This window comes from Papio anubis, chromosome 20, assembly GCF_008728515.1.
Source record: "Papio anubis isolate 15944 chromosome 20, Panubis1.0, whole genome shotgun sequence".
In the NCBI taxonomy this organism is placed as follows: Eukaryota; Metazoa; Chordata; class Mammalia; order Primates; family Cercopithecidae; genus Papio; species Papio anubis.
The window spans coordinates 39494149-39500148 of NC_044995.1; positions in this window are offsets into that span (position 1 = coordinate 39494149).

The following is a 6000-nucleotide window of genomic DNA, read 5'->3' on the forward strand; positions in this document are numbered from 1 at the left end:
CTTCATCTGTATTAAAAAGGTACATGAGCAGCTGGTGGCAATCAACCCAAGTAGGATTATGAGTCTGTATAAATAGTTTGGAGCAAGTCAATTAAAACTTGAGGCTTTTCAGTGTAAGATGGAGTATTATTTTTCCAATTGAGGAGGTCAGCAGAGGTGAAAGGTTCATACACAAAGGCATGCCTTTCCACCATGTGTCCATCCTCATCTACCCCAGTATATCACTGCTCTCTCGGGGGCATTTGGATTCCCGTCTTGGGCCATAAACGAGCTGCCAAGGGAGGAGTTTCTCCTGTGGCTTCACTTCCTCTCTTGTCTACTCTGGGTGGCTAGATAACTACTCTGGGTGTGGTTATCTGGTGGAGGTGGAGGTGCTGTGGGCTCAGGGGTGGGGAGCCCTTCCTCCCGATAAGGAGGGGGTATTGCTGGTACCAATTCCTGCCATGATTCTTCTGGTTGGGTTGGACAGGACTTTTGGTGCCAACTTCCCTCGGCGGGTGGAGCGAGAACCTTCCTTAACTGACTGTCCCTTTGCTACTAGTACTGCTGCTGCCTGTCCTCTTAACCACTGTGGGGGGTCCAAAACTAGCTGTAACCAAGAATCGATATATGGGAACTGATCTGACTTACAGGTTACCCTGTGCCATACCTTCGAGATAAGGGACCTGTCCAGGCTTCCTTCTGATGGCGAACCCACCTCTAATGCTGGCCAGTCTATCTCACACAAAGTTCTAAGTTTTCCTGGTGTCATGGTGACTCCATAGTCTCCCTTAAATCCCTTTTTGAAATTTTTCAACATAGTTCCTAGTGGGGTGGGTTTACTTTGTGACCCACATTTCTGCGAGACAAAACACCATGCTCACACCACACACACACCATAAAACAAAGAACAGGTAAAAAGGGCACACACACACTTTTACAGTTTACGCCAAACCAGAATCAAAACCAAAATCAGAGTTTCCAGAAATCTAAGCCAGGTCAAAACCAAAACCAAAGTATCAAGCAATCCAAGTCAAGTCAAAAACAAAAACCAAAGTGTCGGTACAGGCGCACGGTGGGTGATCAGGCCATGCTTCCACTCAAATGGAGTGGGCAAGTTCCCAAGACTGGTCCTGTCAAGTAATTCAAACCAAGTCAAAACCAAAACCAAAACCGAAGTGCCCATAAAGTCATGCCATGGATGATCAGGCCACGCTTCCACTCAAACGGAGCGGGCAAGTTTCAAAGACTAGTGTTACCAAGTTTTAAATGTCCAGACTCCAAGTGCCCATTCCTTCCTGGTGTTCAGCCATGGGGGCCTGCCACACACTGCTCTGACGAGGCATCCCACCGGGGCAAATGCCTACCCGGGAGGGCTGTCAGGATCCGCATCACTTGGGCTGGTTGGAGTCCCCCCCAGGGATGTTCCACAGGGCAGGCTTAAGCCGCCTAAGGAGCTGCCTTGACCACCCGCCAATCACCTGGCTTCCCGGTCAGGGAACCAAGAAATGTAGCAGGATGAGCTGCAGACAAAACTCCTCAGACACTGAGTTAAAGACGGAAGGGGTTTATTTGGCCGAGGGCATCGGTGAGACTCCTGTCTCAAGAGCCCAGCTCTCCGAGTGAGCAATTCCTGTCCATTTTAAGGGCTCACAACTCTGAGGGAGTGTGTGTGAGAGGGTCGTGATTGAGCAAGTGGCGACTGGGGGCTGCATGCACTGGTAATAGGAACAAAACAGGATAGGGATTTTCACAGTGCATTTCTATACAATGTCTGTAATCTATAGATAACTGATTAGGTCAGGGTGGCCCAGCATGCGGCACTGGGCTGTCTGCCTGTGGATTTCATTTCTGCCTTTAGTTTTTACTTCTTTCTTTGGAGGCAGAAATTGGGCGTAAGACGATACGAGGGGTGGTCTCCTCCCTTAGTTTCACCATTTGGCCAGGTTGGTCTCGAACTCCTGACCTCAGGTGATTCGCCCACCTCGGCCTCTCAAAGTGCTGGTGTGAGCCATCGCGCCTGGCCAGGAATGTGGATTCTGAGAAGCTGCAGAGCTGTGAAAAGCAGGAGACCCATCTGCAGATGTGGTTGGGGGGGGCGGAGGGTTCTGTCTTTTCTGAGGGTGTACCTTTGGCGCCTGGGGCATTTTCTGGGCAGTGTTTTGGTTTTAGCATCCATGGGGTCGCTGGGGTCAGGCTGTAATTTGTATACACAAATTAAAGCTGTGAAGGTCAGGTTCAGTGAAAGACTGGTTTGCCTTGTCCCCTGAGAAAAGGTTTGGGAACGTGACAGTTTATTTAGGTCACAACTTTACAATGACTGCAGGTGAGAGTTTCCTGCTGGTACAAATGGTTTTGAAGGAAGGAGTGTTTCCACATTGTGAGGAGGGGACTGGAAGGCACCTTGAGCTCCTGGAGTTGAATTCTTAAGTGTCCCTGTCTCATCACCAGGTTCTGATCCACACTGGGGTTCCATTTCAGCAGTTAGAGTCGGCTCCCAAGCTTGGGAATTTTTTTTTTTTTTTTTAGTCTTGCTCTGTCGCCCAGGCTGGAGTGCAATGGCACTATCTAGGATCACTGCAACCTCCCACTCCCGGGTTCAAGGGATTCTCCTACCTCAGCTTCCCGTGTTGCTGGGACTACAGGCGCCTGCTACTACGCCTGACTAATTTTTGTATTTTTAGTAGAGATGGGGTTTCACCATGTTAGTTAGGCTGGTCTTGAACTCCTGACTTTAAGCAGTCTTCTTGCCTCGGCCTCCCAAAGTGCCGGGATTACAGGCGTGAGCCATTGCACCCGGCGCTTGGGAATTATTTTTAACCTCATGATTGTGGGTTTTCCTTGTGAACTGCGAGTGAAGCAGGCTGCTTGTCTGAGGTAGTTCAAGTGTTTGCTTTACTTGGTTTCTCTCTCTCTCTCTCTCTTTTTTTTTTTTTGAGACGGAGTCTTGCTCTGTCGCCCAGGCTGTAGTGCAGTGGCTTGATCTCGGCTCACTGCAAGCTCCGCCTCCCGGGTTCACACCATTCTCCTGCCTCAGCCTCCCGAGTAGTTGGGACTACAGGCGCCCGCCACCACGCCTGGCTAATTTTTTTTTATTTTTAGTAGAGACGGGGTTTCACCGTGTTAGCCAGGATGGTCTCGATCTCCTGACCTCGTGATCCGCCCGCCTCGGCCTCCCAAAGTGCTGGGATTACAGGCGTGAGCCACCGCGCCCGGCCTTCTCTTGGTTTCTTTACAGATGATCGCTGTCATAAAAACTCCAGTTTTTCCTACGCATTTAATAATTTTATTTCTTTGTCGGTTTTAATTTTCTTGCCTGAAAGAAGCAAGCCCTCCTCCCTCCTGTTACACTGTGGTCCGGCCTGGCCTGGGCGGGCCTCCTACTCTGAGGCCAGCGGATGGCTCCACTGGACGCCGAGTCTGTCATTCCCTGTGCACACTTGTGACTCTGTGTCCGGGAGGAAAAAGCAGAAAGGGTACCCTGAGTGCAGAAACACGCCAGCGTCAGTTCTGCAGAGTCTGGAACACTTTCTGCTTAAACGCAAACATTCTCCCCGGCACAGAAGGTTACAGAGGGAGGAAGCCCCGCCTACGAAGGGCAGTGGCCAAGACCCTGTCAATCTGTCTTTACTCAGCCACATATCGCATTGCTTCTCCTGTCACTCAGTGCCAAGGGGGCAGGACTTGGATCATCACCCAATCAGGGACTCTGGGGGGGGGACCTGCAAACCATCCAATCAGGAACTCTGCAAGGGGGGACGGTGGGCAACGTTCAACAACTCCGCGGGGTCTTCCTGTTTCGCGTCCGCTGCGTTTGGGTTCCGGTCTCCGCTTCTCCAGTGGCCCGGGTGGCTCCACCGCAGGGTCTGGCGTGCTGGGACCTGCACAGGCCGGAGAGAGCCGTAGGCAGGACCCCGGGACACCCTGGAAGCCAGGAAATGGTGCGTGTGCGGGGCCGGGCGTCTGGAGACTGGGGGAGGGGCTTGTGGGAACCGGCCGGAACTGGCTGTGGAAGGTCCCTGGCCTCCCTGCAGCGACTCCAGGGTCTGGGACTCGAGTTCCCGGGCGCAGCTCGGCCCTCTGTCCCCTCGGCCACAAGGTGGGGCTGGGCCGTAGCCGGTACCCCAGGCGTCCTGTCCCGTCTTTGGGCGGCGACTGCGGCCCCGGCCCGGGAGCCCTCTCTGGGCAGCTCCGCGCCCGCAGCCCCGCCTCTCCCCCGATTGTGCTGGGACACGGGAGGGTCACAAGGAGGAATCCCGTCTCGAGTGTAGGGTTCGTGCATGGGAGGAGCTGTGGGCTGTGGGCTTCCCAGTCCATCCTCTTTTTTTCCGGGGGACTGTCTCCCTCTGAGTCTTCCAACCGTACTGGAAAAAGAGTCTCAAACCTACGACTCCGGTTTTTTTAAGCCTAGCTTTTTCTAGGGCTGGGAATAAATGCCTAAATTTCAGGTTCCTTCCCCGCATTCCCAAAGGTGACCCCTCGCCAAATCACAACATTATCAACTGGTTTTTGTTCTACATTTCAGACACTGTATTTTAGTTGTTTATAGTTTCTTTCACCATCCTATTTTGAAAGGATTTGTTTTCTGTTTGTGGATTATTTATTTATTTTGAGACAAGAGTTTCACTCTGTCGCCCAAACTGGAGTGCAGTGGGAAGATCTCAGCTTACTGCAACCTCCGCCTCCCGGGTTCAAGCAATTCTCCTGCCTCAGCCTCCCGAGTAGCTGGGATTACAGGCAGGCGCCACCAAGACCGGCTACTTTTTGTATTTTTAGTAGAGACTGGGTTTCGCCATGTTGGCCAGGTTGGTCTCAAACTCCAGACCTCAGGTGATCCGCTCGCCTCAGCCTCCCAAAGTGCTGGGATTACAGGCGTGAGCCACTGCGCTCGCCCTCTTGTTTGTGTACTTGTAACCTGAGAGGGAAGCAGAGAATAAGAACCTGACACTCTGCGGTAGAACATTTTTGTGCTGTCCCTCCTTTTATCTTTCCTAAGCCCCCATGCCTAATCAGAATGTCTTTGGATGGAGTTTCCCCTTTGGAAACTTTACACGGTGATGTGGCCCGTTATCTTTTCCTGGTCCTGATTTTCAGAACTGCCTGGACCTGACCCAAGATACCCACAGCTGCCACTTCTCTTGGAGGATCTAGTGATTATCAACGCCTGGGTCACTCCTCCCAGAGGACAGCTTAAGGTGTTGGGGTGAGGCCTCTCACGGGAGCAGCTGGATGCCTTGAGGTGGGAGGAGTCTCCCGGCATCCCCTTCCTCTGAAAAGTTTACCCTTTGGGACACTCAGCTTTTCTTCCTCAACCGCAGTTTCCATTCCTTAGGGACACATTGATGGTTAGCCCATCTTAGGCTGTGACTGAGAGGAAAAGACACAAATGATTCCTGACTTCTGGATTATTTTAGTCTAGTGAAGGGAGAAAAACTATCTCAAAGGAGAAGGAAAACCCACTCCATTGAAATGGTGCAAGAACCTGAAAGTTAAAATGCGCTTGGGGCAGACTGAGCAGGGCACAATTCACTCTCTTCAGGGAGGTTGGTCACTGAGCACTCAGTGAGCCAGGATGGGGCTGGGGAGATGTCCTAGGTGGTAGGGTGACCTCACCTGACACTGGAATCAGATAAATGTCTGTATTCCAGGTCAGCTCTGCCTCTCCCTGGGTTTGTAAACCCTTAAAAAGATTTGTTCGCTTATTTGATCCTGTTTTTCATTAAATGTAAAATGTATTTCATCAGTAGTGCTTGAAAGACAAGATAAAATGTTTACAAACAGGCAGAAAGTAGATTTGAGGAAAAACAATGATCTAGTCTTACATTCAAGTTGTTAAAAATTCTTATTTATGTGTAGTCCCAGCTACTGGGGAGGCTGAGGCAGGAGAATGGTGTGAACCCGGGAGGCGGAGCTTGCAGTGAGCCGAGATGGTGCCACTGCACTCCAGCCTGGGCGACAGAACGAAGCTCTGTCTCAGAAAAAAAAAAAAAAAGGCCGGGCGCGGTGGCTCAAGCCTGTAAT